This window comes from Lutra lutra, chromosome 3 (assembly GCF_902655055.1).
Source record: "Lutra lutra chromosome 3, mLutLut1.2, whole genome shotgun sequence".
Taxonomy (NCBI): Eukaryota; Metazoa; Chordata; class Mammalia; order Carnivora; family Mustelidae; genus Lutra; species Lutra lutra.
The window spans coordinates 55,616,903-55,638,661 of record NC_062280.1 but is presented as its reverse complement, the minus strand read 5'-3'; the positions used below and the strand labels follow the sequence as shown (position 1 = coordinate 55,638,661).

General features: G+C 36.7%; 1 pseudogene; it reads right to left on the bottom strand.

The window, feature by feature from the left end:
- Nucleotides 1-9,115: 9,115 nt before the first annotated feature.
- LOC125096533 (uncharacterized) lies at nucleotides 9,116-9,246 on the bottom strand (annotated as a pseudogene).
- Between the last annotated feature and the right edge of the window lie 12,513 nt (nucleotides 9,247-21,759).

Sequence of the window (21,759 nt, the reverse complement as noted above, 5' to 3'; positions counted from 1 at the left end):
TAAGCAAAAAATATTCTTAGGCTCAATGTGTCAGTGTTCTTTGCTCCTTTCAAATATTTTGACTTTGGGTATAATATAAAGCTTGGGAAATTGCTATTTATGAAATGCCAGTACTGTATAAAGTGGTGATGGGGTTTCTATGCAGCATCACTTTTTAAAATAAGGGAAACATTATGTGTTGTCAATATTACAGCATGAACTTGTTGCCTTCAAGCTACACGTTTAAGTGTGTAATTGGTACGAATTCTGTTGTGTGCTTTCTTCTTTGTCTAAAATATTTGGCATGTCACATCTAGAATTCTTAATTTATGTTCTGACTTGAAAGTTAAGTGAAACATGACTGTGTCGTGCACTATTTTAGGCATAGCACTTGCTTTTCATCTTTATACTTTCAATTAACTTTGCATTTTAAATTTCCATGATTGTATGAAAATAGTAACCTGGTTGCAGTGTCTGAAGACTTCAAAATCAGCTTTTATTTTAAAATGAATATCTACAATAGATTCATTGGGTTACAAGTTCCATAAGAATTTATTATTCTTAATACTTCTACTTTAGTAGAATTATTAAACAAAACTACTACTGTGCTGAAATTTTGCCACCATGTGACTTACTGGGGCAGAGAAAACTCAGGGCTGTCATAGAGTTTACGCAAAAATACCAGGGAACCTACTGAGAAATCATCTGAAAGCAGGAAGCCCACGTTTGCCATTATATCAAGTTCAACTTAAAATTTCTTAGCAGGGAATATTTTTTGATTACTTATTTAAAATATATATAGAGGGGTTTTTTTGTTTTTTTTTTTTTTTAGATTTTATTTATTCATTTGAGAGAGAGAGAAAGCACTAGCTGAGGGGAGAGGCAGAGGGAGAATCAGACTCCTTGCTGAGCAGGGAGCTCAATGTAGGGATCGATCCCAGAACCTTGAGATCATGACCTGGGCCAAAGGCAGATGCTTAACCATCTGAGCCACCCAGGGACCCTGGAGATGTTTTTTGTTTCAATAAATTTATTTAAAATATGGACATTTTATTTCCCATCAGGAAATTGAGAAAGTAACAGTAACAAGTGAGTCAAGTTGATGGTGGGTGATTATTTCAATAAGCATCACTTTAAGTAAATTTACAAATATAGCATTTTAAATCACTTGAAAATATTTAAGAATTCATATCTTAAAATGGTGTCATTGTGGTTTTTGAAGATATTCTAAATACCTTCTTTCATGAAACATGCTCCTGCTGTGTTTGACACTGCTCTCTATTAGCTCCCTCCATAAGGTAATACCTACAGGGACTTTGTGTACTATTTAGAGACAGTCATCCCTTTGCTTCTGACAGCTTCTTCTAAACAGAAGAAAAAGTGTTGGTTGCAATATAAAAGTTTCATTAAAAATGTTAATATTAAATAGAATTTCCATAATAGGCAGTTTTTCAAAGTATGTCAATGCAAATTTTCAATATTTGACACTCTTTTTTTCTCCTAGCTTTGCTTTTATGTTTTGTTATTTTTCTCGCCTCCTTTTAAAATATTCCCTACTGTTTTCCAGAATTATATTTAGTCCCTGATTTAAAAAGCAACTAGACATCATTTAGCTTAATCACTCTAATATTTAGCCTTCTAATGAAAGGGAATCCTTTGGTGGTCTAAGTTATTTCAGATGTGTCACAGACAAAAACAAAAACCACAACTTGGAAATTATAAAGAATGTAAGAGGTTTTATAATTTAATTTCCATATATTATAGATAGAGACACCAAGGATCAAAGGTTACGTGACTGCTTGTTATTAGCAGAACTGATTGGGAAACGCAGTGGTGACTCCCACCCCAGGACCCTACTACAGTCAACATTTGCTAATTAAAAAATGATTAGCATGCCTCTAAACCTACCTTGAATGTACACTGATAGAATGCATCATTTAATGGTGTTGATCAAATCTCACTTCTCTCTCTCTCTCTTTTTTTTTTTTCCTGCTAAATATTTTGCTCACTCCTAGTGGGGTCAATGAGAAGAGCTAAAACAGACCAGGGAAAAGTTGTAAAGTAATTGTCAAGCTAGGTAGGCAACCACTGAAGTACTGAATAAAATTTAGGAATTGGGAGAACGTAGTATTTCTTTGTGCAAGTAGCAAGTAACGATGAGACACTTCATGCCTCTGTTTCTCCCTTTTCGGTAACGATTGTTCTTTTTATGCCTGGGAATGGGAGCGAGAGACGATTAGCCTTTGAATCTCAGACCATGGCTAGTAGCATATTTTCTTCTCTCTTCTCAGTTTCTCATTACTTTTTCTTCTGCATTCATTTTCTTTAGATACATTAAAAAATCTTTGCCGGATACCATCAGTTCCAGTCGCTCTGTAATTTCTGTTCTTCTAGCCCATGTTCACATTTGCTCCACATTGAACTTCCTGGCAGGACTGTAATTTGCCATAACCACGTATGAGAGGTTTCGTCTTGTGCCTTTTCCAGTAGTTTTTCATTTGGGCACAATGAAGAGAGGATTTGTTAATGGCAGAGAAAATTTTCTTTCACATTTTAAAAAGACTTCCAGTCAAGTTACATTCTAGCTTTTAGCTAACATACAAGGAATGTCTACTTTTGCCTTAATGCCAAATTGTGCTTCAAAGATGATGACTTTGGACAGAAAATGTGAAATTTTTGTCTCCTAATGTAATTGCTAAATTTATTTCTGCTGCTTCATACAATCACTTTGTTTTGCTTTGGCCATCTTTTAAATTAAGCTGTTATGGCATATGGTTTGTAACATAAGATTGTATGGAAATTAATCATCCCCATTTTAAACTCCCTCGATTAAAAGCTTCCCGTACTTCTTAATTCAGATATAGATTAACACAACATTTGGGAGGATAGGCACACTGTCTCATCTTAGATTTTAATATATTCTGATATGACTGTATTTTCTTACCGCTGGTCCCCGTTATTGTGCAAGAAAGTTTTCTCTGCAGATCTAACAGTTTTAACTGCAAGATTTGTACATGGGCTACATGAACCTGAATGTCAACAGTGCCACTGAGAATCTGAATGTATTAGGAAATTGGCTTTCTACTGAGTGTCGCCAGATTGAGCAGGCTATATAGTGTCCTGCATGAGTCCTCTCCTTTGAGGGGCAGATTGGAGCTGAAATCTAACCCGCAGTTGACTCCTCAACTCAAATATTTTTATATTTTTCAGAAAAATATCTAACATGCTGTGTATCTTCAGAAAAAGGGTCCCGCTTCTACAACCTCAGAAAATGATCATTAAATATTACAAAATGCTTCTTGACATCTGCAAATTGACTAGAGAACCTAGGGGAAAAAATTCTGTAGATTTTCATCCTAGTATTTCTAAAAGAGTGAAAGAGACTGTGTGTTCAATCTGTCGATTGAATTTTTCAACCCAGATAATCTGAAGCAAGACATGTGGGCCCTCATTTAATATCTCTGTTGAGTTTTCTTTCCATGTGCAAACTTGTTCATTGACTTTGCTTGTGAAGAGGTAACTACATGCCTAAATTCTGTCTAACTAAGGCAGGTATAAAATGAAATTTACCAGTATCTCCATTTCCTTCAGTAGGCTAAAGACAAGTAATTAAATATTTTCCAGAATCCAACTCTTTTTTTCCTATTTATATAAGGTGTGTTTGACCCAAAATATTAAATTCTAGTTTGTTTCCACAATCACTAGTGTCAAGCTCTTGTACTCTTCTGAACCTAGGCTGGTGAATATTATTCAAACTTGATCTGTATTTGAGGCTTTAAAATGTCCTAAATACAGAAAATTAGATTCATATCTCAAAAAAAAGGGGGGGGGATTTTGGATTGACTTTCAAAGTACTAATACTAATTATACTTTTCTTTTGGTAGTGTGACTCTTCTTATACCTAAGAACATATTACAAATGTCAAAACCATTGCATTTTGACATTGCAAAACATGCCTTGAACTCTTGAACTACTGTGAAAAGAATCACTGTTGTAAAGACTTATTGTAAGCTGGCTGATATTCATAGATATGTAAAAAGATATTACCCTTCAACAGACAGGCCCAAATGAATGTACATAAGGGATATGAAGAAATAAATTAGATTTTAAAATGAGAATTGGGCAATAAATTGTATAAAAGATGCAGATAGTGATTTTAGAAGTTATAATTTTAATTGTTGAAGCTGAAGAGAATTCCAAATTCCAAAGAGAAATGAATGATATTCAGATGTTTCATTAGCTTCTAGTTTATGGAAATATGCATTTTGTAGTAATATGTATACTTATTTTCTTTAGAAAAATAGTATTTTAGAATTTAGTATAAGAACTCAGTGATAGCCTTCATACCAAAATGTTTAAATTTACTAACGGCAAGTCATAAAGTATTTATTTTAAAGCTTTTTAAATATTATTGCATAACTTTCAGCTGCCTCCAATGTAAATACTTATCTGCCTAAATGTTATATTTTTATGTATGCATTTCTGGAAATGTATTGTTTTGTAAAGTGGCAAAGTTAATAAATCAATCACTCCTTGCACTTGTTTCTGTGAAGCATATAGAGCTCTATTTTAAATAAAAAGAAAATGTGTCATATTTTGGTTTCTATGTTCTATTATTTTAAAATTGTCTTTATATTTGCCTGCAGTAAATGGAGGGGTTTTGGAAATTTAAATGTTTTTTGCAAATGGACTTTTCCTTCCTCCCTTCCTTCCTTCCTTCCCTCCTTTCTTCCTGGAAGAGGAACTTGCTTCTTCAATAACCATTTCTCTATGTGAAAGTTAGCACAATAGTTTTTGTCTTATTTTTCCTGTAGAGTAACAATTCCTTGTACTTATTTAGGCATTTATTGAAAGACTTTTGGGTAGGCCTACTCTCAAACAGAACATAGCTTCATTCACATTTAGATAAAATCCTGAACACTCATGTGGTCTATAAGCACCTTCAGGTTATGGAACCAAACAACTTCTCTGCCTTCATTTCTGGTATCCCCCCACCTCCAGACTGCTCCGCAGTCTTCTGCTCCTTGATGTTCCTTGAACTTGCAATACACCTGCCTGTCCCAGGGGATTCATTCTACTCCCTCTGGCTGGACCATCCTTCCTGCAGATAGTTGTAAGTATAGGTCTCTGTTAGTATACCATCACACCAAATGGGCTTTTTATGCCATGCTTTCCAGAGTAGCACCCTTTATCACTCACTTTTTACTTAGCCTGCTTTTTCTTTATAGTACTTTACATTAACTGGCATTATATTATATCACACACTTTGATCTCTGATATTAGGGATCCTTGCACTTAAGTTTGAGGATGTAGTTTTAAACATTTTTTTTTAAGATTTTATGGATTTATTTGGCAGACAGATCACAAGTAGGCAGGCAGGCAGAGAGAGAGGAAGCAGGCTCCCCACTGAGCAGACAGCCCAATGTGGGGCTTGATCCCAGGACCCTAAGATCATGACCTAAGCCGAAGTCAGAGGCTTAACCCACTGAGCCACCCAAGTACCCCTTGAGGATGTAGTTTTAAAACATGAAGAATTATATATTGCGCACAGTAAGAAGTACTCTGTGGCAGTCATTATTTACCCATTTCCTCCCCCATGTCTAATAAACCTTAAAGGATAGTTACAAACTCAATCAAGAATAGTTTATCCAAATTCATAGTGGCTGTTGCAGAATGACATGAAAAAATTAGGTTGTGTGGTTTATACATTCAATCCTACAAAGGTGGATTTTTTCCGGACATTAGCGTAGAGAGGCAAAACACTGCATTGGTTTTACTTTTGGTATCGGTTCTTCTGTTCTTCCACTTCGTTTTCTTTTTCTACGTTGAGGGCAATCTTATTCATGTGTCCTCGTTGCATTAAATAGGTACTAACCAGATTCACACTCAAATATTCTTCTCCAACAATCATTAAATCAGGTTCTCATTTGGCTTCATGATTAGATTTTTCTTGGAGTTGTAGAGAAAAGCAAAAATATTATCTTTGTCAATCTGGATTGTGAAACCATGCCTGAAATAAGACAAATACTTTTGTTTCAGCAGGCCTGGTAGTAGTTGGTTTTTTCGGTTGTAACTTTGTAATAACCTCTCAGCATTTTTATTTTTTAACACTAATGTGAGCAAAAGTTGAATAACATTCACAATGATGAAATAATTTACCTAATGAGTGAACTTAAAAGTGGATAGTCAACTTTTGTTCCCTTAGGATAGATTCTTTGAGTTTGGGGGATAACAAAATCCAGGCTGTTTTACGGGGTGTTCTGCAGGTGCAATTTTAAGGAAATGTTCAATGACTTTGAGCATATGCTGTGGTTAAATAGAGTATTTGAATAGTTACTTTAAAATCTGTTTAATGAGAAAAACTCTTCTAAAGAGAAGTTTTTTTTTCTTTTTCTTAATGCTATATGTAACAAAATTGTAATTACTATCAATCATTCCTATAGTTAAAATAGGTTCAAATTCTTTCCCTCTCAAATGTTAGTCAACAAATCTTTATCCAACGTTGCTGCCAAGCGCATAGTATCATTGCAGTTGATGTAGGTGCTACTAAGAAAACAATATGAAATGCTCCTGCATTTCAGAAGATAATTGGTTTAAGGAACACAAGGCAGGCACACAAATAGCCTATCTAACCTCAGAAGCTAGTAACAGAAAAGATGTCATAAGGAAAAAAGTTATTAAGGCTGAGTGTGGATACAGACATTAAGTGATCACAAAGACATAGAAACAAGGTTGAGTTACATTGGAATATTCAAGAAAATTAAGGAGTTGATACTGTAGGATGGGAAAGATTTATGTAAGTGGAACAGAGAAGTCCGGTAGGAAAAATGTCTGAAAAAACGGCAGGGATGATCAAGGCAGTGAGTAACTTAGAGGAGTAGAACAGAGGGTTTTTTATAAGGTTTAGATTACGGCATTTAAACTTGATCTTGCCTTTGAGGGAGACTGAGATTTTAAAGCTGCAATGGTAATGGAAAGTTAGGACAGGCATACTTCAAGAGACTGCGGGTTTGATTTCAGAACACTGCAATAAAGCAAATACCATAATAAAATGAGTCAAAGAAATTTTTTGGTTTCCTAGTACAAATGAAAGTTATGTTTACACTATCCTGGAGGCTTTTGAGTGCGCAATAATATTATGTCTTAAAAAACAATGTAAATACCTTAATTGAAAAATAGTTTATTGCTAAAAAATGCTAACCATCATCTGAGCTTTCTGCAAGTCCTAGTTTATGACCTCAGATCACCATAACACATATAATAATAATGAAGAACTCTCAGATATTGAAAGAATTATCAAAATATGACACAGAAGCACAAAGTGAGCAAATGCTGTCAGGAAACTGGCACCAATAGACTCAGTTAACACAGGGTTGCCACAAACCTTCAATTTGTAAAAAGCACAGTATCTGAGAAGTGCAATAAAGTGAAGCACAATAAAACAAAGGTGTACTTATATTTAATAAAGGAATTTTAAAAGTTGCCTTCTTAGGAGATATAGCAAAGAGACTTGAAAATTTCTCCATTACCTTTCCTCCCTAATTGGTGGATATTTAGAGATATCAGATGGGTGAAGAATTTTTTTTTTTTTTTAAGGATTTTACTTATTCACTTGAGACAGAGAGTGAAAGAGAGCATGTGAGGGGAGAAGGTCAGAGGGAAAAGCAGACTCCCCATGGAGCTGGGAGCCCGATGTGGGACTTGATCCCAGGACTCTGGCATCATGACCTGAGCCAAAGATAGTCGCTTAACCCACTGAGCCACCCAGGCGCCCAGGTGAAGAATTTTAAGATGAGCTGTACAGTTGGTGTGATGTAGGTGTCTTTATATGGTGCTTTTTTCTACTCTTTCATGTGTCTTAAAAGCAGACTATATTCACAAGAAAGATAAAAAAGAAATGAAAGATTTCATTCTTACAAACTTAGTTTTATTGCAACTATGAATTTTATCTCTCTCTCTCTCTCTCTCACACACACACACACACTAAATCATTTTAAAAGTTCTTCCTCGTAATTCCATCTCCGCATGAAAAATTTCCAGGTGCCACTGAACTGTGTGCAGTACATTTCAAATATAATCAAATTGGGTTTAGAAATACTAATGGTGATTTCATAGAAGAACCCTTGCTTCAGCAACTTAGGAAATTACACTTGATTTTCTTTTGAGTGTTACTCAATTGTGCTTGAAATTGTTCGTTTGAACTCTTCTAAACAAGAAGCAGGTGGTTAAATGTGGGCACTGTTTAACATTTACACAAAACATTCCAAACACAATGCACTTTTGACTTTTGAATGTCAACCGGCTTTCTTCTCTCTCATAGCCTGTCCTTCCTTGGCTGTTTGATTTGACCTCACTACATCCCTGAAAGGAGAACTGGTTCAAAAGTAGTTACCTGCTAGGAAGCATTAGGCTATTTTTATAATCTTCCAGCTACAGTTTTTAATGTGGCAACTGCTGGTTACTGAAGCAGTTTAAGAAAAAGGAACTGCTGAGTTGGACTTTTCTTTTTTTTTTTTTTAAACAGTAAAACACAAGGTGACACAGAGATATAAGTGAACCAGAACCAGGAAATAGAGCCAAGTTATGCACAGAGCAAAAACAAGGCTGCAAAACACATTTCAATTCTATACCGCAATCAAGATCTTTGCTTTTATATAATACATGAACTAGTTCATGAAATGTACTTTTCTCTAAGTCAGCTTTTCCTTTCCCAGAAATACATGGGTGACATCATGAACTTCTTACTGAGAATCTATTTGCTACAAAGTACTTAGTAAATACCCCCAATTTACAGTCAGGTAGGAAAATGACATTCAGAAACATAGACCTGACTATTTCTTTGTTTCTTCTTTCTTTCCTGAAACACACTTTTGTAGAAGTAGGGAACCATTTTCTGATCCCATCTCCTTTCTGCCCTTTCACTTCCTTCATTCACTGTAGTGAAACTTTTGCTCTCATTACTCTTCTATCTGCCTTCTCTATGATCACAAAGGACGTTATATAGCTTAGGGCATCATTAATTTATCATAATCTACCTTTAATACTGTCATGTCATGATACATATCAAGTAAGAATTTTACAAAACACATTTTCATTTTCTCCCTCTTGTCCTTTGTGCTTTTGTTGTTGTAGAACTTATTTTTTAATATGTTATAATTTCACAATATACTGAGTTATTTTTTCTTTAAACTGTGAATTCTATTTTAATTAGCAATAATCGCGCCTCGGATAAACCTCATTGGCTACATACTGCCACTGCGCAAAGCTAAACTATGAATTATATTTTAAATAAATTAAATTATAAAATTTATTTTTTGTTTTTTAATATTTTATTTATTTATTTTGAGGGGGTGGAGGGGCCCAGAGGGAGGGAAAGGGAGAAGTAGATTCCCACTGAACATGGAGCTGGACCTGGGGTTTGATCTCACAACTCTGAGGTCATGACCTGAGCAGAAACCTACAGTCAGCTGCTTAAATGACTGAGCCACCCAGGTGCTCCTAGATTTGAGTTTTAATTTGATATTATGTTTTTCAGTCAGAAGATTTTCCATTAACATTTCTTATACATGGAGGAACCAGATTTCCTCTGCTTTTGTTAAACCGTAAATACATTTTATTATTGAAGAGTATTTTCACTGGACATAGAATTCTAAATTAACAGAATTTCTTTTATTGTTTGAGTCTTTTCTGTCAGTGCTTTAAAGTCATTGTTTTGTTATCTCCCTGTTTGCATGGTTTCTGATAAGAAAGTCAGCACTAATTCTTGTTCTCCCTCTGTGTTGTGGCCTTTTTCTGCTGTCCTAAGATTTTCTCTTCTCACAATCAATTATGATGCCAATCAAATTATGATGGGCCTTGGTGTAGTTCTTTCTTTATTTTTTTTTTAAAGATTTTATTTTTATTTATTTGACAGAGAGATCACAAGCAGGCAGAGAGGCAGGCAGAGAGAGAGGAGGAAGCAGGCTCCCCGCTGAGCAGAGAGCCCGATGCGGGCTCCATCCCGGGACTCTGAGATCATGACCTGAGCCGAAGGCAGCGGCTTAACCCACTGAGCCACCCAGGCGTCCCTAGTTCTTTATTTTTATTCTACTTTTGTTTCAGTGAATTTCTTGGCTCTATATGTGTACAATTTTCATTGAATCTGGAAAATTTCTGATTCCCATAGTTTCTTTGGAAATTTCCACCCCCACAAACTGACTTCTTTTTTACAGAGAGCTCAAATACATGCATATTAGATATCTTGGCATTGCTCTGTTGGTAACTGTGTTTCTATTTTTTTTTTTCTGCTGCTTTTTATCTCCCTGTTTTTCAGCTTGAATTGTTTTGATTGCTTGTGACTTCAAGGTCATTACTCCTTTCCTTTGCATTTTCCAATCTCCTGATACACCATCCTTGCGAAATTTTCATTTCAAATATTATATTTTTCACCTCTAGAAGCATCATTTAGATCTTTTTTATATCATATCATTGTTTTCATGCAACTTTTAGTCCTTAAGTACTATAATACTGTTATAAAGTCTTGTCTTTGTCTTCCTCTAGGCCTTTTCTTTTCTTTTCTTTTTTTTTGAATTGCCTTTTCTCTTGTTTATGGATCATATTTTCCTTATTTGTATGTCTAGTATTTTTTTTTAATTAGATGCTGGACATTGTATAGGTTGCATTATTGAGTGTCGGGATTTTATCTTCATTTTTTTCCCTGGAGATTTGAAGTTTGATTTAGAAGTCATTTAGAATAGTTTTATTCTGTCTAGTCTTGTTGTTTTAATACTTGTTAGGGTTGGGTCTAGAGTAGCCTAATCCTAGGGCTAGTGAGTATTGTTTGTTCTAGTTCTGTGAAAAATGCTGGTGTTATTTTGATCAGGATTAAATTGGTTATGTATGGGGTGCCTGGGTGGCTCAGTGGGTTAAAGCTCTGCCTTCAGCTCAGGTCATGATCCTAGGGTCCTGGGATGGAGCCCCGCATTGGGCTCTCTGTTCAGTGGGGACCCTGCTTCCCCTTCTCTCTCTTCTTGCCTCTCTGCCTACTTGTGATCTTTGTCTGTCAAATAAATAAATAAAATCTTTAAAAAAAATTTGATGTGTAGATTGCTCTGGGTAGTATAGACATTTTAACAATATTTGTTCTTCAATCCATGAGCATGAAATTCTTCTGCTCTATTTCATAGTAATGGTGCTGCCAGCTTTGGTTTTCTTTTTCAACACTCCATTTCAATATCCAAGGCCTTTTCTGGTACCATACAAATTTTGGGATCATTTGTTCCATTTTTTTTGAAAAAAATAGATGGTATTTTGATAGGGATTACATTAAATGTGTAGATTGCTTTAAGTAACATAGACATGTTCACAATATTTGTTCTTCTAATCCATGAGCATGGAATATTTTTCCATTTCTTTTTTTTTTTTTAAAGATTTTATTTATTTATTTGACAGAGAGAGATCACAAGTAGATGGAGAGGCAGGCAGAGAGAGAGAGAGAGGGAAGCAGGCTCCCTGCTGAGCAGAGAGCCCGACGCGGGACTCGATCCCAGGACCCTGAGATCATGACCTGAGCCGAAGGCAGCGGCTTAACCCACTGAGCCACCCAGGTGCCCCTATTTTTCCATTTCTTAGTATCTTCCTCAATTTCTTTCATGAGTACTTTATAGTTTTCTGAGTACAGATTCTTTGCCTCTTTGGTTAGGTTTATTCCCAGGTATCTTATGGTTTTGGGTGCAATTGTAAATGGGATCAACTCCTTAATTTCCCTTTCTTCTGTCTTGCTGTTGGTGTATAAAAATGCAACTGATTTCTGTGCATTGGTTTTATATCCTGACACTTTACTGAATTCCTATATGAGTTCTAGCTGTTTTGAAGTGGAGTCTTTAGGGTTTTCCGCATAAAGGATCATATCATCTGCAAGGAGTGAGAATTTAACTTCTTCTTTGCTGATTCAGATGACTTTTATTTCTTTTTGTTGTTTGATTGCTGAGGTTAGGACTTTTCGTACTATGTTGAATAGCAGTGGTGATAGTGAACAGCCCTGCTGTGTTCCTGACCTTAGGGGAAAAGCTCTCAGTTTTTCCCCATTGAGAACGATATTTGCTGTGAGTTTTCGTAGATGACTTTATGATATTGAGGTATGTACCCTCTATCCCAACACTGTGAAGAGTTTTGATCAAGAAAGGATACTGTAAAATAAATAAATAAATAAATAAATAAATAAATAAATAAATAAAATTAAAAAAAAGAAAGGATACTGTACTTTATCAAATGCTTTTTCAGCATCTATTGAGAGTATCATATGGTTCTTGTTTTTCTTTTATTAATGTATCACATTGATTGATTTGCGGATGTTAAACCACTTCACAGCCCAGGAATAAATCTTACTTGGTTGTGGTGAATAATCCTTTCAATGTACTATTGGATACTACAGGCTAGTGTTTTGGTGAGAATTTTTGCACCCATGTTCATCAGGGATATAGGTCTGTAATTCTTCATTTGATGGGCCCTTTGTCTGGTTTTGGAATCAAGGTAATGCTAGCCTCATAAAATGAGTTTGGAAGTTTTCCTTCCATTTCTAATTTTTGGAACAGTTTCAGGAGACTAGGTATTAATTCTTCTTTAAATGTTTGGGAGAGGGGTACCTGGGTGGCTCAGTGGGTTAAGCCTCTGCCTTCAGCTCAGGTCATGATCTCAGAGTCCTGGGATCAAGCCCCACATCAGGCTCTCTGCTCAGTGGGTAGCCTGCTTCCCCCTCTCTCTGCCTGCCTCTCTGCCTACTTGTGATCTCTCTCTCACTCCCTGTTAAATAAATAAATAAAATCTTTTTAAAAAACATTTGATAGAATTCCCCTGGGAAGCTGTCTGGTCCTGGGCTCTTATTTTTTGGAAGGTTTTTGATGACTGCTTCAGTCTCCTTACTGGTTATGGGTCTGTTCAGGTTTTCTATTTCTTCCTAGTTCAGTTTAGGTAGTTTATATGTCTGTAGGAATGCATCCATTTCTTCCAGTTTGTCAAATTTGCTGGTGTACTGTTGCTCATAGTATGTTCTTATAATTGTTTGTATTTCTTTGGTGCTGGTTATGCTCTCTCCTCTTTCATTCATGATTTTATTTATTTGGGTCCTTTCTCTTTTCTTTTTGATAAGTCTGGCCTAGGGTTTATGAATCTTATTAATTCTTTCAAGGAATCAGCTCCTAGTTTTGTTGACTTGTTCTATGTTCTTTAGTTTCTATTTCATTGATTTCTGCTCTGCTCTTCATTATCTTTCTTCTTCTGCTGGGTTTATGCTTTCTTTGCTGTTCTTTCTCCAGCTCCTTTAGGTGTACAGTTAGGTTGTGTACTTGAGACATTTCTTGTTTCTTTAGAAAATCTCATATTGCTATATACTTTCCTCTCAGGACTGCCTTTGCTGTGTCCCAAAGATTTTGAACAGTTCTGTTTTCATTTTCATGTATTTCCATGAGTTTTTAAAAATTATTCTTTAATTTCCTGGTTAACCCATTCATTCTTTAGTAGGATGCTCTTCAGCCTCCATGTTTTTGAGTTTTTTGCATCTTTCCTCTTGTGCTTGAGTTCTAGTTTCAAAGCATTGTGGTTTGAAAATATGCAGGGAATGATCCCAATCTTTTGGTATCCATTAAGACCTAATTTGTCACCCAGGATGTGATCTATTCTGGAGAATGATCCTGTTGCACTAGAGAAGAACATGCATTCTGTTGTTTTGGGATGGAATATTCTGAATATATCTGTCCATCTGGTCCAGTGTGTCATTTTAAACCTTTATTTTCTTCTTGATCTTTTCTTAGATGATCTGTCCATTTCAGTGAGGGGGCTTGTTAAAGTCCCCTACTATTATTATTGATGCGTTTCTTTGATTTTATTATTAATTGGTTTATATAATTGGTTGCTCCCATGTTAGGGGCATAGATATTTAAAATTGTTATATCTTCTTGTTGGACAACCCTTTGAGTATGATATAGTGTCCTTCCTCATTTCTTATTATAGTCTTTGGCTTAAAATCTAATTTATCTGATATAAGGATTGCCACCCCAGCTTTCTTTTGCTGTCCATTAGCATGGCAAATTGTTATCCACCCCCTCACTTTAAATCTGGAGGTGTCTTTGGGTCTAAAATGAGTTTCTTTTAGACAGCATATTGATAGATCTTGTTTTTTTATCCATTCTTATACCCTGTGTCTTTTGATTGGGGCATTTAGCCCATTTACATTCAGGGTAACTATTAAAAGATATGAATTTAGTGCCATTGTATTGCCTGTAAGGTGACTGTTACTTTATATTGTTTTTGTTCCTTTCTGGTCTGTTCCTTTTAGGCTCTCTCTTTGCATAGAGGACCCTTTTCAATATTTCCTGTAGGGCTGGTTTGGTGTTTGCAAATTCTTTTAGTTTTTGTTTGTCCTGGAAGCTTTTTATCTCTCCTTCTATTTTCAATTACAGCCTAGCTGGATATAGTATTCTTCATATTTTTCTCATTTAGTACTCTGAATATATCATGCCAGTCCTTTCTGGCCGGTCAGGTCTCTGTGGATAGGTCTGCTGCCAATCTAATATTTCTACCATTGTATGTTACATACCTCTTGTCCCAAGCTGCTTTCAGGATTTTCTCTTTGTCATTGAGACTTGCAAGTTTTACTATTAGATGATGGGATGTGGACCTATTTTTATTGATTTTGAGGGGGTTCACTGTGCCTCCTGGATTTTGATGCTTGTTCCCTTCACCAAATTAGGGAAATTCTCTGCCATAATTTGATCCCATATACCTTCTCTCTTTCTACCCCTCTCTCTCTTTCTTCTTCTTCTGGAATCCCAATTATTCTATTGTTTCATCTTATGTTATCTCTTATCTCTCAAATTCTCACCTTGTGGTCCAGTAGTAGTTTATCTCTCTTTTTCTCAGCTTTTTTATTCTCTATCATTTGGTCTTCTATATCACTAATTCTCTCTTCTGCCTCATTTATCCTAGCAGTAAGAGCCTCCATTTTTTATTACACCTTATTAATATCTTTTAGATTACAACTTAGTTAGATTTTAGTTCTTTTATTTCTCCAGAAAGGGATTCTCTAGTATCTTCCATGCTTTTTTGAGTCCAACTAGCACCTTTATAATCATCATTCTGAACTCTAGTTCTGACATCTTACTAATGTCTGTATTGATTAGGTCCCTAGCCATTGGTACTGCCTCTTGTTATTTTATTTAATTTTTTTTTTCGAGGTGAGGTTTTCAGCCTTTTAATTTTTCCAGATGAGAATAGATGAATGAGAGAACAAAATAAGGGTAGCAACAGCTCCAGAAAAATATATGCTAACCAAATTGGAAGAGACCCAAAACTGGGGGGAGATTAGAACAGAGCCACACACTTGACTTTGGGTCTATTTTAGTCTGTTAGAAGGAGAAGCCTCCAAATATTTTAAAGAAAGGAAAACTTATACCTATACAAAAATAAGGGTAAACACAATAAAGGTAAGGAATATGACTGTAAAGATGAAAATTTTAAAAAGATTCTAAAAAAGGAATTGATAAGATAAGAAGTTGGTTGAAAAAAGAAAAAAAAAAGAGGAAAGAATGTGATCAGGCTGGAGACTAGAACAGAGCCATGTGCTAGATTTAGGGTATACTTTGATCTGTTAGAAGAAATTGTATCCCTAAATTTTAAAGAAAGAAAAACCTATATGTATATAAAAAATAAGGTTATATACAATGAAGGGATAGAATATAACAATGAAAATTTAAAAATATTTTTAAAAAGGCATCAATATGTTAAAATAGTTGAAAATGTTAAAGTAGGAAAGCAGAAAAAAATTTTAAAAATAGAATAAGAAAAAATAAAAATAAAAATTTTAACATTGAAAGACTAAAGAATCACAGGGAAAATGCCATGAATTCTATGTATGTGTTGCATTCCCCAAACTCTGGAGTTCTGCAGTTCTCATTGATTGATAACTTGGTCTTGGCTGGATGTTCTTGTTAATCTTCTGGGGGACGGGCCTGTTGCCATGATTCTTAAATGTTTTTGCCCCTGGCATAACTGCACAACCCTTGCCAGGGGCCAGGCTAAGCAATCTGCTTAGTTTTGCTCTCAGTAGCTTTTGTTCCCTGAATGCTTTCTGTAGAATTTTGGAGGACAGAAATGAAAATGACAGCCTCTCAGTCTCTGGCCTGGAGGAGCAGAGAGCTCGGGGGCCCCACTCCTCAGTGCACCCTCAGAGAAAAGCAGTCAATCCCTCCCATGTCCCTGGTTTCCTACCACACTCTGTACTCACCCAGCCTGTGACCAAGCATTTCTGTCTCTGGTGTACAGCCCCGTTTGGAGTCTCTAAACCCCGCAGATTCCTGCAACACACTCCTGTGCCACTCCTTCTGGATGAGGAAGGAGGGCGTCTCCCCAGATCTGCTGCTTGTGTGGGGTCCCTGCTCAAAGAGCAGTGGTCCTACTGTGCCTTGGACCATGATTTAAGGTAACTCCGAGCTGAGAGCCCCCACCTCAGCTCCATCTCTGTATCCGGCTTCCCTGCTCCAATACCTGTGAGCTCTGCCACTCTCAAGACACCCCTGGTCTTTTTGTAACCCCGTGGGTCCTGAGACCACACTGTCCCCACAAGGGCTCCACCCCTCTACTTGGCCTCCAAAGTGACATCCCTCAGTGGAGCAGACTTCTAAAAGTTCTGATTTTGCACTTCACTGCTCTTCCTTGCTGGGAGCCAGCCCCTCCCTCTGCAGTCTGTCTTCCCCTATATCACCTTGGATTCACTTCTCCACACATCCTAACTTCCAGAAAGTGTCATTTTTCTGTTCCTAGAATTGCAGCTCTTCTTCTCTTCCATCTCCTATTGAGTTTGTAGGTGTTCAGAATGGTTTGATAACTATCTAGCTGAACTCTTGGTACCCAATAATACTTAGATCTATTCTTCCACCATCTTGCTCTTCCCCCAAGTCATTATTCTTGTTGATTGTCTCTGTTCCTTTCTGGTCTTTGTTGCTTTTGGTCTGTCTTTCCTGCTTAGAGTGTCCCCATTATTATTTCTTTCAGAGCTGGTTTGGTGTTCATGAACTCCTTTAGTTCTAGCTTGTCATGGAAACTCTTTATCTCTCCTATTCTGAATGACAGTCTGCTGGATAAAATATTCTTGGCTGCATATTTTTCCCATTTAGCCTGTTGAGTATATCATGTCACTGTTTTCTGGCCTGTCAAGTTTTTGTGGACAGGTCTACTTATAACCTTATGTGTCTATCCTTGTAGGTTAAGGACTTTTTGTCCCTAACTGCTGTCAGAATTCTCTCTTTATCTTTGTATTTTTCAAGTTTCACTATGATATGTCTTGGTGTTGACCTGTTCTGTTGATTGTGAGGGGAATTCTCTGGGCCTCTTCGACTTACATGCCTGTTTCCTTCCCCAAATTAGGTAACTTCTCAGTTATAATTTGTTCAAATAAATCTTCTGCCCTCTTTTCCCACTCTTCTTCGGGGACTCCTATGATACAGATATAACTGCACTTTGTGGAATCACTGAGTTCCCTAATTCTATATTTCTGATCTAATAGCTTTTTTCCTCTCTTATTTTCAGCTTCATTATTTTCCATAATTTTATCTTCTATATCACCTATTCAATCTTCTGCTTCTTCCATCCTCATCATGATTACATCCAGTCAGTTTTGCATCTCAGTTATAGCATTTTATAATTTTGTCTAATGAATTTTTAGGTTGTTTTTTATTTGTTTTTTGTTTGTTTGTTTGTTTGTTTGTATTGGTTTTGTTTTGTTTTGTTTTTGTTCTTTTTAAATCTCTCCAGCCAGGTTTCTCTGGTGTCTTCTATGGTTCTTTCAAACCCAGCTAGTATTCTTATGTCTGTTATTTCAACTTCTTGTTCAGATATATTGCTTATACCTGGCTGTGATTTCTTCTTGACTTTTCTTTTGGGAGAATTCATCCATCCTGTCATTTCCCCTAGGTTTTTGTCTTTTGCATATCATGAAAACATGTTATGTTTCCTGCTCTTGAGAGTAATACTATATTAACAAGGTGTCCTACACTGTCCAGGGCCTGGTGCTTCAGGAAGTGTTTCTGCTATACTCTGTTACCCTCTGCTGCTATGTTTTGGCTGCTCTTTCCACAGGTCAGTCCTCTGCAGAGTTCCTCCTTGTTGCAGGGGGCAGTGTTTGGACTTTAACTAAGTATGCTTTAATTTGTTTGTTAGGCTGATTAAAAAACAAAAAATATCCTGATCCAAGAAAAGAGAAAAGAAAAAAGACAAAAAAAAGGGGCGAACAAACAGACAAACAAAAATCTAAGCCTGATTCCAAAGAATAAAAAAGAAGGAAAAAAGAAAAGAAAAAGAAAGAAAAAAAAAGAAGTCTGATCCAAAAAAGGAGAAAAGTAAACAAACAAACAAAAAAAAACCTATAAAACTATAAATCTGATAACAAGGGAAAAAAAAAGGAAAAAAAAAAAAAGAAATGAAAAGAAAATAAAAATTAAAAAGCAAGCAAGCAAGCCTGTTCCTATTTCCACCAGAACTGAAGATGATCTTTGGAGCATCATCAACAGACCTGGTAGATGTTGAGGGATGGGGCAGAGGGGCCCTCTGTTGGTCTTCTGAAGGAGAGGCTGGCTGGACTGGCCTAGTAAGGATTCTCTTGCAGAGCAGAGGGGTGTGGGGTTTGGTGTAAGTGACACCAGCCTCCACTGGAGGCTTTCTGAATTCTAACCATGCTGCTGGAGCGGAGGGTGGAAGAAGGCTTCACCCTGCTTTCTCATCCCTGAGGAGGAGAACTCACAACTGCTGCTGCTCAGGAGACCTTCACTGAAAAGTGAAAAATCCCCTCCTGTGTCCCAGGCTTTAGTCAGATTCCTGACCTCAACCTGTCTGTGTATAGGCCGTCAGCATACCGGCACCAGAGCTCTCCTGTGTTCTATCTCTGGCCCATGACAAGGATTCAAAACTCCAAATCTTCAAAGGCCCCCATAAGGCACAGACCCACTCTCCTCCCCCAGAGGAGAGCCTCCTGGTATGGCACCATTCTGTCCCAGAAAAGGATTCTATTGTGCCTCACAGCAAAAAAACTGCAACCAGGTTACTTGTGCTCTGTGAGCACCTCTGTCCCCTGCTGCTGAACAGCTATCAATCGCTCCTGGTGAGCTCTTTGTCTTTGGAGAGGCAAAATACCCTTCCAAATGTACTCCAGGAGGGGGAGAGAGCTCTTCCAGTATGACTGACGGGATCCCCTCACCACAGTGTATTGTGTAAAACCTATGCTCCACTCTTTATCCTGCTTTTTCTCTTTCTCTCTGTCTTCTGTCTGTGAAAGGGCTCCCTCCCCTTTACGGCCTTGTGGATTTTCTCTGCCCCAGTAGACAGCTCTGAGCTTCACATCTGTTCTCTCCCTCTAATTGTGCAGATTGTTTTCTTAATCCTCTGATCAACTTCCTAGTTGTTCAAAATAATTTGGTGTTGATCTAGTTGTGTTTGAGGGATGAGGCAAGCCCAGGGTCCCCCTACTAGTCTGCCATCTTAACTCCTCCCTCTATTTGAGATTTTTAACTGTTTATGGCAGGAGGACAATTACAGTGCCGACAGTCTGTTATGGATGGAAGCAGACGTCTTTAATTTTAAAGTTTTTAATGTATTATATATTTTTTCCAATTATTTATCTAAAAGCTTATCATTCTACAGATTCAGTTTCTTAAGACTAAATTAGGTCAAGTGCAATGGAATAAATACTTAACATAAAATTTTGGACATGTTCAATTGAATAAAATGTGTTTTTAATATGAAGAGTGACTGAAGGACAAGAAATGAGAGAAAGATCACAAGAGCTTCATGATCATTTGTTCATGCTGAGGGGTTGGTATAAACAGATGATGGAAGATAGTGAATGATACCAGCTTTTGAGGAATGGGATACTTGTCTACAGTGAAAACATGTCCAGAATTGTACCTCTGATGTTCAATTTCATCATAATGAAAATATGATGAACATAATATTTTGTACGGTATCTATATTACTTGGGTCTTTAGTATTCATTCTCTATAAATTTGCAATTTTTAACAGAATTCTAGAACAAAACCATTGATTATTATTCTAAATGAATGTAGGTAATTATATATACTTTTGACACCTCTACCTTATTTCTGACAGTTTTCTTTTCTCTTCTTTTTTTTTTTTTTTCTCCTCTGTAATGGTGGGGGTTGGATTGGCAGGTGCCTGACATGGTTCTGAATGTGACACTTATGCTCCTCTTTATTGCTTCCTCTTTTTCTTCTTCTCCTTCCTGATTGTGTGTATTCTTTCATTTCCTACCCTTTGTTACTCAAGTAGAAGTGGATATTGGGAATTACAGTGGTGAGAATTGGTATAGAAGAGGAAAAGGGTTTTGATTCATTAGTTCTTCCTTCGTGTCCCTTGGTCACTTCTGAATCATGATCCATATAAATGGATCCATATAAATAGATTCCTAAAACCAGAGCTTGTTTATTGAAATTTGAGAAAAAAACAACTCTAGGAGCAGGTTGACCCAATCTCCAGGGGCTTTTGAAACTATCATAATATACCTTCTTTCATGTCACTCTAATGAAATAGGAATGCTGAATTACTGCAAATTGATTTTGTTTTCAGTTACAAGAGCTTACTTAGGGGCAAGATGGAACAAAGAGACAATATGTGTTTGCTTAAGAATATACAGTGCAGATTGATTGACCATAAAATGATATAAAATTTAACTTTTGTTTTACCAGAGCTCCTTTCTCCTTCTGCTAATTTCTCCATAGGAAACATCTGTAAAATTGTCTTTCAGCACTGTAGGAGATAGGTTCCTTTTCCAAAAATATATATTTTTTAAATAGTGTACTCTATGATGCAGACTGTAGTAATAGTTTTAATTCATGTTTTTCCCGGTCATTGATATTTTAAGACTTTAATGGGTTCTCTCCATATTAAAAGATATATGTACACAGATGCATACTAAACAGATTTTACATTCAATCCAAGTTATCTTTAAAAATCATGAATATATGCCATGTTAAGGCCATATTTTGAGTGAAGATAGAAGAGAAATGTGTATTTTCCTTGAGACAGGAACTGACATGTGTTGCATATTTATTTTTTTGGTGTGTGTGTAAATTATTTTAACTCTTTGGAGGCAGACTGTATTTTCCAAAACTAGTGGGATATTTTTTGGTCTCACATGCCCTTCCAGAAACTTGTCATTGTCCCATCTATGGAATCTATTTTTCTGTCACTTGAACTTAGAGCTTACGTCACTATCCCAATGAAAAAACAGCAGCAGCAGAAGTGACATTCATGACATTTGAGGCTAAGTCATGAAAGGCAATATATATTCTTTCTGGCTTACTATTTTTCTCAAAATTTTCACTCTTGGAATTCAGCCACATAGTGGAAGCTTAGGACACATGGAAAGATCACGCATAGGTGTTCTGGCCAACAGCCCCAGTAAAACAGCTAATAGCCAGTATCAACCACCAGACATGTGAATTAAGAAGTCCTCAGGGATGCCTGGGTGGCTCAGTCAGTTAAGCATCTGACTAAGGCTCAGGTGGTGATCTCAGCTTCCTGGGATTGAATCCTGTATTGGGCTTCTTGCTCAGTGGGAAGCCTGCTTCTCACTCTGCCAGCTGTTCCCCCCTGCTTCTGCATGCTCTCTCTCTCTCTGGGGATTTAAAAAAAAAAAAAAAAAGCCCTCAGATGATTCTAGGATCCAGTCTGAGAGTCATCCACAGGTTTTAGGTCTACCAGTTGAGGTACCAAACCCATCATGGAGCAGAGCAAAAT